The sequence below is a fragment of the Colias philodice genome, chromosome 19, assembly GCF_061535455.1.
Source record: "Colias philodice isolate Cphi_HAF_F1 chromosome 19, ilColPhil1 Martin Lab GWU primary, whole genome shotgun sequence".
In the NCBI taxonomy this organism is placed as follows: domain Eukaryota; kingdom Metazoa; phylum Arthropoda; class Insecta; order Lepidoptera; family Pieridae; genus Colias; species Colias philodice.
This window is the reverse complement of record NC_143104.1, coordinates 6660934-6673299: the sequence shown is the minus strand read 5'-3', so window position 1 is coordinate 6673299 and position 12366 is coordinate 6660934. Positions and strand designations below refer to the sequence as shown.

The following is a 12366-nucleotide window of genomic DNA, read 5'->3' as shown; positions in this document are numbered from 1 at the left end:
TTAACGAACTACGCTTTGATAAATTATACATTAGTGAATTTTGGTTATTTTTATAGTTATGGCACAGAATGTGAGGCTGAAAGTGAAACTGCTTTTCTAGGAAAGTATGATTAATCAACTAGTCTTACATATAGATTCTGCGCTGTATAAAATTATTGGTGGAACGTGTTCGACTCTTCACTCTGCTGATCGAATAGTTTTTGAACATTTGATATCTTCACTGAGACGTTATTACAGTTCGTCTTGCTCTAGCAACCACTTTAGCTCTTACACAAAACTAATTTTCCACTTATCAAAAACTTACCAAATTATATTTAAAACTGTACTTAAGAAGCACACTCCATCCATTGGTGAAAATCTACTAAAAATGTGTGTAGTAGTTTTTTGTGTTAATCGTAATCAAACGGGCAAACAGACACACGGATGTTAGTTTTAGAATATTTAGTAATAAAAAAAATCTTTAAAAATTTATTTATGTCATTTAATCACGCAGTAACATTACGCTGTAGCATCACGCCGTAGCATCACGCCGTAGGATCACGCAGTAAAATTACGCTGTAGCATCATGCCGTAGCATCATGCCGAAGCACCATACCGTAGCATCATGCCGTAGCATCATGCAGTAGCATCATGTCGTAGCATCATGCCGTGGCATCATGCCGTAGCACCATGCCGTAGCATCATGCCGTAGCACCATGCCGTAGCATCATGCCGTGGCATCATGCCGTAGCATCATGCCGTAGCACCATGCCGTAGCATCATGCCGTAGCACCATGCCGTAGCATCATGCCGTAGCACCATGCCGTAGCATCATGCCGTAGCATCATGCCGCAGCATCATGCCGTAGCATCATGCAGCAGCATCACGCCGCGCCGTAGCATCACGCCGTAGCATCATGCCGTAGCATCATGCCGTAGCATCATGCCGTAGCATCACGCCGCGCCATAGCATCACGCCGTAGCATAACGTCGTAGCATCACGTCGTAGCATTACGCTGTAGCATCATGCCGTAGCATCATGCCGTAGCATCATGCAGTAGCATCACGCCGTGCCGTAGCATCACGCCGTAGCATCACGTCGTAGCATCACGTCGTAGCATCACGTCGTAGCATTATGTCTTAGCATCACGCTAAGCCGGATCCACATTTGTATCAAGTAATCGTATCCGTATCAGGCGTATCGTATCGAGTATGCGTATCCTAAGTGTGGACGCCCATTTTGACCATACCGTACCTTTTATCGCGTGAGCCATGGTTCGGCCAAAAACCACGTCCACACTTACTTGATCACGTATCCTCTCGCCGATCATCGTATCGATCTCATGATTCACACACACGGGAATGCAAACTTGTCTAATCACGCACACACGGGAATGAAAACTTGTCATGTGTTGGCATTACGTATCGCTTTTGATGATCGGGGAAAAACCGCCTTGAGATGGATCGCGGCGTATCACGTATCAAATGACATACGCGTATCCGATACGACGTATCAGATACGCGGTTAATAGCGATCGGGGTGTATCATGATACGAAGTGCATCACGATCGCGATAATTTTGCGTCCACACTAGCAAATATAATACGCGTCGATGCTACGCGACGGAGATGTGATACGCGAAAATGATCAATTGTGGACCCACCTTAACATTGCTACGGCGTCAAGTGTGTTTTTCAGTTTCTTTTATTATTTAATCCATTTTAAAAACTTTTTTGTAGAATTTATATTTTTGGTTTTATGGCATTCAAATGCTTTATAAATATAAATTTATAAAGAATAGAAAAAATTCGATCACGAGGCGGGACTCGAACCCGCATCCTTCGCGCCATTCCGGGGCGGATGCCTGACCAACTCAGCCACTCGTGACCCGCCAGAGCAATCGAATTTATTCTATTCTTTCAGTTTTATGTGTCTGAAGGGACACACCGCGCGCCATCTATTGAGATGATTAACAACCATTTCAACCAATATGAAGCACTTTTCAGTGAATACAATATTGTAACGATGGAACACGACCTTTTTTTGTTGAATTTATATTTTTGGTTTTATGGCATTCAAATGCTTTATAAATATAAATTTTATAAAATATTCTTTATAGTCTATGTATATATTATATATATTCTTTATAGTATATGTCCCTTCAGACACATAAAACTGAAAGAATAGAATAAATTCGATTGCTCTGGCGGGTCACGAGTGGCTGAGTTGGTCAGGCATCCGCCCCGGAATGGCGCGAAGGATGCGGGTTCGAGTCCCGCCTCGTGATCGAATTTTTTCTATTCTTTATAAATTTATAACTTTTTTGTAATAAAAATATAATAATGCTTACTATATTGCTATTATTTATTACTAGATTTCCGCCCGCGGCTTCGCCCGCGTTTTCAAAGGAAACCCCGCATAGTTCCCGTTCCCGTGGGATTTCCGGGATAAAACCTATCCTATGTGTTAATCCAAGTTACCCTCTATATGTGTGCTAAATTTCATTGTAATCGGTTCAGTAGTTTTTACGTGAAAGAGTAACAAACATCCATACATCCATACAAACTTTCGCCTTTATAATAGTAATTAAGATTAAGATATTAATACTACATAAAATTATGTAGTATTACAATAGTGACACGCGGCGACAAAACTTACCTCAAGATGATTATAACTGCTTCACACGTAACATAGAGAAATGTTTTAAATTTAAAGTACAAATACGAGCGTTGTTCTAAGTTTCTACAAAAGAAGGTAATCCGAAATGTGCACATACCGCTTGCTACGTAAAATACGAAACACCCGTCTGGACTTTGCGGAAGCCCTGTTTAATCTTTTTTTTTTCACATTAGGTACTTATTTTTATGCAGTTATAAATTTTGCTAATTATAAATTTACGGTATGAAGTAGGATTTTAAACTAAAAATAAACTTATAATACGTAGTTATAGGTATAACTGTTTTATTTAAAATATGTACTATTCTTACTATTTATAATTTACGATTTCACAACAGTTTGTAAACATCATAGAAATACACTGATGTAAGTTAAATTATTGTTAGTCTACACTTCTATTCAGCGGTTATTTATTAATAACAGATTGCAAACAAACATAAGAGATTTCCCAAACTTCATTTTAAATTTATCCAAACTACTCGATAGTTGGTTTCTATTAGTTTTTAGGTTGTAGCGACACCTCGCTCTGAATCGCGCAAGCGGAATGTTTTCGCTACAGAGCATAATATATACAACTTTCCGACATCATCCATTGGGGCCTTAACGGCCGGCCAGTCGAGTAGACTGGTCGAGGATCCTCCCTTTTTCGGTGGAGGAATTCCACCTTCCTTCCTCCACAAGGTGATATTTGCAATTAAATAACTTAAACTTGATTAAATCAGAACAATAATTATAGTTAGTTATTTCAGTTCAGACTAGTTCCAATAATTAATTATTATTAGTTAAGTGACCTCTGTTTATAATGAAGCTAATTGTATAGTAATTAATTCAATCATGTTTAACAGAGTAGGACCCGTTTAACTTATGGGCAATTTTAAATAAAATTTGCTTACAATATTTATATGATGAACCCATGGTTGCATAATTAATACGAGGCTTCACCAATCTTGTTGAGGTCTATTTTTAAATATTCTTTTCATCACAAAAGAATTGCTTTGCACATTTTTATTTCAAACCGCAATATCATGCAGTGGTTTAATCGGGAATGGACATGGTTAAATTTGATACTAAAATGTAGATATATTTATACCTATGTATCTATTGTAAAAAATTGATTGAAGGGATGGGAATTTCATTTTGATGGAAATGATGTTTATAATATCTTTATTAAGTTAAAAGAATAAATATTTAATGTGCATGCATATTATATTTACACGTCTACTGCATTCCATTTGTTTAAGCACGCGTATTATAATTAAGTGGTGATTGCGCATTACATATCTAGGCCTTTGTAAATTTAGGCTATATACAAAGAGCTCTATAAGCAATGTAGAGTAAGTTTTTGTGGCTCTTTGAACAGGTCTAATATTATTGTGGAAGGGCAGTCAGGTATTGGGATACACACAAGAAAAAGAGAAGAAGCCCCAAATTATTAAGTGCTATGTATGTGTGTATGTGAAATATACTTCTCGAAAAATTTTCACACGGTCTCAAAAGTGTGAAAAAAGTAAGTCAAATATACTTGAATGTCAAATTGAAGCGCTCTAACAGCGCTCAAACGTTAACACGGAATCAAATTTAACGATTTACAATGTTGTCGGGAGCGCGCCGTTCGGAACTCGATTACAGGGGTTGTCAAAGCAAACAAGACTGACCTTCCAAATTAATTGAATGTTTCTCCTTGTCCTACCAATTGAACGCAAACGAAAGTTTTTTATTAGTTCCGACTTACCCAATAGTCGACAAAGCTATCAGCCCATAGCCGTTTCGCTGATCTCATCTATTTTGAATTCTCTAATTTTGTTTTACCGAAAGATTCCTTCCTTTCGTTTATTGTTTGAGTTTTCGCTTGTCAATTTTCTCGTTCTTGGAAACGTAGTTAGTAGCAAGTTTAATATAACAAAACATTGAATGTTTCCGTTTGCTCGAGAATGACTTGTTATTCTTTATGTTATTATAGAAAATAATATTATTGCTTCTTTTTACTATTATAATTAATAGTTCGTATTTATTGCGCAGTAGGTGTATTATGTGTACAGATAATGTCCTAAGCGGTAGCTATTTTAATTGGGAGCGCCAAAAACATTTCATTAATCGCGAAGACTGGACGTGACACTCAGAAAACTTCAACTGATTGAGTGCTCCTTAAGATATTTCTGGCGGAACCACGATCGGGTTACTTATATAAGTCTTGAGGAGTTTACTTAATTGCTAATGACACTTGTATTATTTGTGCAAGAATTTTAGAAAGCATGATATTTAGGTATAAATAGATTAAAATTTTCCTACATTCCAATGAAGGTATAGTTATGTCAATATAATTTTCAATACGGTATATTTTCTTTGGATTTTCAAGAATTCATGAAATAGGATCGGCGATCCCCATTATAATATTATATTTTTAAGGCTTTGCAAATGCTGGTGTCATAAACAAGCTATTGCTCGTTTGGCTCGTACTTATAATATTATGCTGTCAAAGCCTATTCCTTCTTTATAATCGCCCATGGGACCAAGTAGGTACTTTCTAGTATTTTCTTTGAATGGTATTTTTAATCTATATTATTATATTATCGGTATGAAAAGGATCACATGAGTTATTTGAAAAAATATACCATTGGTTGCAAAATATTTGTTAATTGAAAAGCATATCATGAAATTACATCATATTATTTTATAAGTAAGTACAGGTAAATTAGCTTGGAGAAATTTTTGCATTTGTAGTAGTGTATGGTCAGCAAATAAAATAAAACAACATTTTATTTTTAGTTTTTATTTTATATATATAACTAAGGGATTTTAAATTAAACTATATGTGTTTCTCCTCTGAAAAAGATGAGACTTTATTTTAATATTTGCACATTTAACATACATATAACTTCTACATTAACAATGTTACTAAAATGAAAAATTTACTAACCTGAAAAAGAAACGACATTTAAAGTTTAATTCTTTAGTTTGAGAAGTCAAAGGCTTGCCTCGACCATGTATTAACACTGGAGCCATTTTGAATTAACAATATAAAGTTACAACACTTACACACAAATTAAACACTAGTTATGGCCCTGCCTTCATACAAAACTGCTGAATACGCCGTTCGCACGGGAATAGAATGTGGATGCGATTTCCCTTAGTTAGCATCCAAGCTTACGTCTTTATAATTATTAAACTGTATAAATTATTCATTCTTTAACTCCGGTCTGCATCGTGCAGGCATGGGTGTAAAAGTCTCATTTTAGCTATTAAATGTAGTTTTTAAGTACATCTGAGTTTTCATTTGGGGCCTCCGGCTGCGGGACATGTAATTCACTTCAACAAATTTTATAACAATAATAACAAATAATAACAACAATCAACAAATACAAAATTTATCAATTAAACTACGTACATAATAATTATAATTTTTGAATGAAATGTGTGCTTTATGTTCTAATGGTACCAAACGACTGCACGTGGCACCTACGGACAGCGTAAACTGGTTTATTCTGGTTTTGTGCGTGTTTCCACTTTCCACTATCAAGTGACGATTTATTTATTTGTTTTGTTTCGTAATTATTATGGTCAAATATTAATTATGAAACAAATTATTATGGACACGATATTTTATTGTTTCACGGTAGTCGCCTTGTCGTTTGCTCAAGGACGTAAAATTGAATGATATATTTTTTTTTATAAAGTCAAAACCATTTTCTTTCAAATAAAAACTTGTTTTTATTGAAAACAAAAGTGTTGCTAGGAATAAGTATAAAATTAAATAGTAATGTTAGGATATCGAAACATTTTTGTTCGCCAGAACGATATAGTGGAAACGCGCTCTAAGATCTGAGTAATATACACACCACTACATATGCAAAAATTTCTCCAAGCTAATTTACCTGTATGTATTAATTAAATTAATTAATTATTGCAAAATAGTTTAAAATTTATGTTTTATAAACTAATAAATTTCTCCAAAATAGAGCAAATTTTAACAAAATGTTTGTAATTCACGACGCTTACTTTTCCAAAGGGCTTTTCAAAGTTTTGATGAAAATTTCGGAGTAAATCGAATTTACTTCATTAATTATGATTTTGTTTGAATTAGTTCTTTGCGGTTGGAGTATGGCAATAATTACTCTTCGTAATTTTATTTTTATTCTGATACAACTGAGAGCTAATTATTATAACAAAATAAGTGAAACATATAAATTTATAAAGAATAGAAAAAATTCGATCACGAGGCGGGACTCGAACCCGCATCCTTTCGCGCCATTCCGGGGCGGATGCTTGACCAATTCAGCCACTCTCCTATTTATAAAGCATAAAGTATTTGAATGCCATAAAACCAAAAGTATAAATTAAGTGAAACATGCAATAATATAATAAAATTTCGAACTCAGCTGAAACTATATATACTTATGACATGACATCAAAGTATCTAAATATACCAAAGATGGAACGTGAAACTATTCCGCGCTTATTTTTCACACCTTGTAATAATAGCACTGCCATTTCTTTCAGTGAGAATATTTGCAATTTAAAGAAACTATAAAGCTATATTTCAGCCGTTTGATAGCGGAGCGCAAAAGCACAATTTACAAGAATTAAAATGATTGAAGTGAAAACACCAATTGGCTCGCTCTTTTGTTCGCTATTCACATTACGCGTATTTCGAGAGATATTTTAAACGAAGGCTCAAGAATAAAATATTAAATTCTCTGTGGTTGGAACAATATTGACGTCGCAACGCACGGCCAGTCCGATCATAATCCGCAATGCGGGTAGATTTAGAAAACGGGACATGATAGTTACACATGCATGAAGCCATAAATTAATTTCCCGAGTACTTCAGCCTGTGTCAGATATTATAAAACTAGATTGCATTTTCGGTTTCCCGGCAAATGACTTGCTGCGGTAGATATTCGGGGAACTGGTTAATTAAAACGTTAACATTGTAATTTTATAGTCGTTTCCACTTCCAAGTATGGCGACGAGCTGATTTTGATGTATTTTAAAATGAACCCGATTCTTGTGTTAATTATCCATCTGACATTTCTTCATATTACTCATCTGCCATCTTGATCCGAAATGCTAACGGAGCTTGTATTTCTAGGTATTCCAATATGAAATTATCATATATTCATTAAAACATCGTTTTCTTTACTTTCGTATTTGTAAACTATTAATTAATATTTTGATTCTTAGAAATTTTCTTCTTTTCAAAAAATTTAATTAGGTTAGTATTACTTTTTAACCACATGTATAATATCTCTAATTATTCCGTAACCACTCATTATTATTAAATATCTACTACTCGAAACTCGAAATAATTATATCGAACTCTGAATAGGCACCTTCTAGGTAAACATGCTCCAACTTAGGACGCGTTGTCACTTACCATCAGATGAAACAGCGGCTAAATGTTTACCTATTCATGAATAAAAAAAAATGTCAATGACACTGTACGTTTAAATTAAAATAATTTAAAATCCGTCAACGGAAAGAGTTCTATTATTTATAGACGCGTCGCATAGATAAGCGAGATTATACAGATTTAACCCTTAATTGGTCGCGTGGGGTGTCATACACCCCAGAGCGGGTTTCCAGGCTCACAACTTTTTAAAATTTGAATTTAGCGCGCTGTTCTTCCAGGTAGCTTCGTAAACACGTAAAACGTACACGATTCAGTTGCGAGCGGCGCTCGGTTGTGGACGGTTGGGCTCGGAGAGCGTGTTTGGGGTGCACGATACCCCAGGTGACTGTTTGTGTGGTCTAAATTCCGAGTAAGTGGCCAATTGGTAATTTTATTATTTCTGTTTTAAAACATTGTATTTTGCAAGTGATAAATGTTAACAGTGTTCAATTATAATACTTTGAAATTTTTGAGGTTATGTTGTGATATTTTTGTTTTAGGTTACCAGTAAAATGCCACGTGGACTAAGAGGGTGAGAAAAGTAAGCCCGAAATTATTCATTTTTATAATAAAACCAAAAGGGGAGTTGATACGAACGACCAAATGTGCGCCACTTATAATGTAGGAAGACGTACCAAAAGATGGCCGATGGTGATATTTTTTCATATTTTCAATATCACAGGTATCAATTCCTATGTAATATACAAATCTTAAATTGACCCCAATATATCCCGAAGACTATTTTTAAAGTTACTGGCTGTTGATTTAGTCAAACCTCACCAAATATCAAGAGCCATCATACCCACACTACCACGACCGCTGCAAAAACGACTAAAAAGACAGCATGAAATTTCGGACCAAGAATCTATTTCTGAAGCAGGCCGATCGCAATCATACAAAAGGTGCCATGTATGTCCAAGAAGTAAGGACAGGAAAACAAAGACTGAATGTTTTAAATGCCATAAACATGTGTGCAATGACCATATGATTGTAGTCTGTAAAAATTGCAACGGTTAAAACTAGGATTTGTAAAAAATATTTTTCATATTAAAAAAATAAGTTAATTATATATTAAAAATGTTTAAAAGTTGATTGATATGTAAGTTCAAATGTTCTAATTAATAAAAGTCTGATTTTGCATGTATTTCGTATTTTATTTTATTTCCTAATTCTGGGGTGCTACACACCCCACGCGACCGCTTATGCAACTTTGTAGGCGCGCCCAATTAAGGGTTAAAATAACGATCGGAAATTGAATGAGATTACTATTCAGAATGAAGTCTGTAAACAGAGCGCTTGCAACCCTTTAAATGTGATATCGTACTTAGTAAGAGGCACGATACGTGACCGGCATAATTTTGCTTCGCGCTTATTTTAAAAGGATTTTTGCATTTCGGAGGCTGGCGTGTATGCAAAACGCATTCTGTACAAAAACTAGTCTCGTGGTGTTTGTGTTTTATTAGAGGGAAATGTTTTTAATGTTATATGATTTTATAGCATGAATTTTAATGACGTTAACGTGACTATTATATTAAGAAGTTCTGCGAATTTATGTTTTGCTGCATTTTAAATTTTCTCGTGTTTATAATTAAGTTGATTATTGTATTCGAGGCATACGGTTTTTCTGCTTTTACTGTAGTCTGTATTATAAAATATTGTTAATGAGCAAGCATTGTCAATGTTTACACTTTTAGTATTTTAAATCATATTTTTACTTGATTTAGTATATGCTCGTAAAAAGATGTATTGCTTGGCATCAGGTTGAGCTGATGTTTAAATTTATTAAGAAAATCAAGGATGATTGCAAATCGCTTCATATAGAGTTATTCGTAAAAGCACTTGTCGGGCTAAGTGCCAAGGTGACGTTACCTTGGCACAGGTAATAAGGTGTAGTATTATTAATTATACATCCGGGATAAAAACATAAAAAAATATATCCTATGTCACCAAGGCATCACGTTGTATGTCTTTTTGCTTGTGTTTTAATTGGTCAAGTCAGTAGCTTTGAGTTAGTCGTTAAAAAAATGAGAAACCCCACTCTTTACAACATAAAAGATCTCATGCCACAATACTTTAGTACAATTTTGTTTTTTTTTTATTTGATCTAACAAAGCGTACATTTTCAGTAATGAAATCAGTAAGCAGATAACTTCGGAAGTGGATAAGAGGACCCACGTCATAGGAACCTAATCTCTAACATATAAATCACATGGCTCGTTTTCTATAATTACCTTCTGTCCGGTTGATTCGCGGCTATCGCTGTTTTTGATGATAGTATTTTTTCCGTAATGGAACTTATCTAGAGTAGTTAATTTATTATCTTACGTAACGATTAATGTAGATATGGTTTACAAGATTGTTTTTGGATTGTCTCTTTATTTAGTAAAAATACAGGGAGGTTAATAAAAGTTTTCTAAAGTTTTTTAATCTTAGAATTTATTAGTTTCTAAGTTGTCTAAGGCCGCACTGTTCAACACTATTTTTTTCGATCTACCTACATCTGTTTTACTAATAGAATATTATTTATGGAATACTTTATGATGTTCACTAGTTCCCTGCACTTCGGGCCCTTTTATTAGTCTTATGGGAACAGACCCTCTCTCCATGCTTGCCTATCTAATGGAAATACAATTTCAAAAGTAAAAACAAATGCATAAACTTGCATACAATTCTAGTTAGTATTATTCTAGAACCAAGCAATACTTGTACAACCTACAGAAGTAATTTTTGTAAAATAACACTCAAAAACTAGAATAATACATAATTATTCTACATCTAGAGATAACCTCTAGATGTAGAATAATTATGTATTAAATATAAATTTAATAGCAAGGTCATTAACGTTATTTCCATTGCGATCATTAAGACGCTGGAATAAATAACTTGGATATGAATTGTAATAATTGTATATGAATAAGTTAGTTTCATTAAATACATATTATGTGAAAACATCGCGTAGGTACTTACGTGTCTAGACTGATCGTAGGACAAAAATATTTTAAGACAGTCGTCTGCAGTTATATCTCAATCTGAAATAAAATATTAAAATATCCTTCTACGAATAAATAATACGATTGAGACATATACCTATATTATTTCAAAATAAATAAAGCTAATGTAATTTGCTATTTTAAGCCGTAGTAAAATTGGAATTGAAATGGCGAATGAATTATTATTTTATTTAAATCCTTTTACGATGAAATATAAATAAACAAAAAGTGTGTAACCTTTTAATATACGGCAAACGATAGAATAAATACGGAATTTAACATGTGATATCAATTTTAGCTATAATCGACTGTGTCACGAGCAGCTGACCGTAAGTTTTGTTCTGTGAGCCGATGAATTCGCTTTGGCGGTGTTTTGGACTTAAAATATTAACAAGGCATTTTTGCGGCCTTTAATGTGAAAAGTTTTCTCTACACTGATGATTTTGGCACTGATTTTAATGAAATTTGGAATTTAATTAGCAAGATTTTGTAGTTAAATATAACGATAGAGTTTTTTTAATCAATCCAGCTTGCGTTTATCTACTCACTAGCTGTGGCCGCGGTTTTACCCGCATTGATATCTTCTGTTGGTCTTAGCGTGATGTGAAAAAACAAACAAACTCTTCAGCTTTATAATATTAGTATATACTACCCGTGAAACAGCGTATAATAATAAACTTAAGACGATACACAAAAAAAAATCCACTGCTTGGCGGGCGGAGTCTAATAGCTCGCTATCGCGAACGCGGGTGTGCGCGAAGTCATTCTTGCAAACTCGCCGCGCTGCCGCTGGCCGACTCGGGACAAACATGTATGGAGTCGTCATACAGTTATAATATTGTTATACATATATTTAATTGTTGATTTATTGGTTTTATTTTCTTGCTTATAAACACAAAATTATCTTCTTTTTAACAACTACTTAGAAATTATTAATAATTATTAATTATTATTATTTCGTAATGTTTACTTTATTACAAAATAATACAGGTTATAAATAATCTTTAAAATAACAAAAAATATTGTAACTCTGAAAAAATGAAATGGTACCTAATTACGCGGACTACTGAATTGATTTAGATAGAATTTGATGCTGACGTAGATATTACATCATGCCCAGAAATGAAAGGTACTATTTCTGAAAGAAGTTATAAACCCTAATTCTTCTCAGTCAAAGTCAAGAGTGGAAGATATCGCTAATACAGTAAAACTGATGCGAAACTTTGGATGTTAATTTGTATATTTTTTTGTTAGTTGTTACTTAATCACGTCAAGACTACATTACCAATTTTGATAAAATATAGCTAATTGCCTGGATTTACACATAGGATAC

General features: G+C 34.0%; 1 protein-coding gene and 1 long non-coding RNA gene across 2 annotated transcripts in view; one reads left to right on the top strand and one right to left on the bottom strand.

The window, feature by feature from the left end:
- Positions 1-12366, bottom strand: part of LOC149480005 (uncharacterized) — a 340612-nt gene that overhangs the window by 194536 nt on the left and 133710 nt on the right. The window lies entirely within an intron of this gene.
- LOC149480009 (uncharacterized) lies at positions 8191-9187 on the top strand. The gene is made up of 2 exons (XR_016317144.1): positions 8191-8413; positions 8544-9187. It is a non-coding gene; the product is annotated as an uncharacterized LOC149480009 (long non-coding RNA).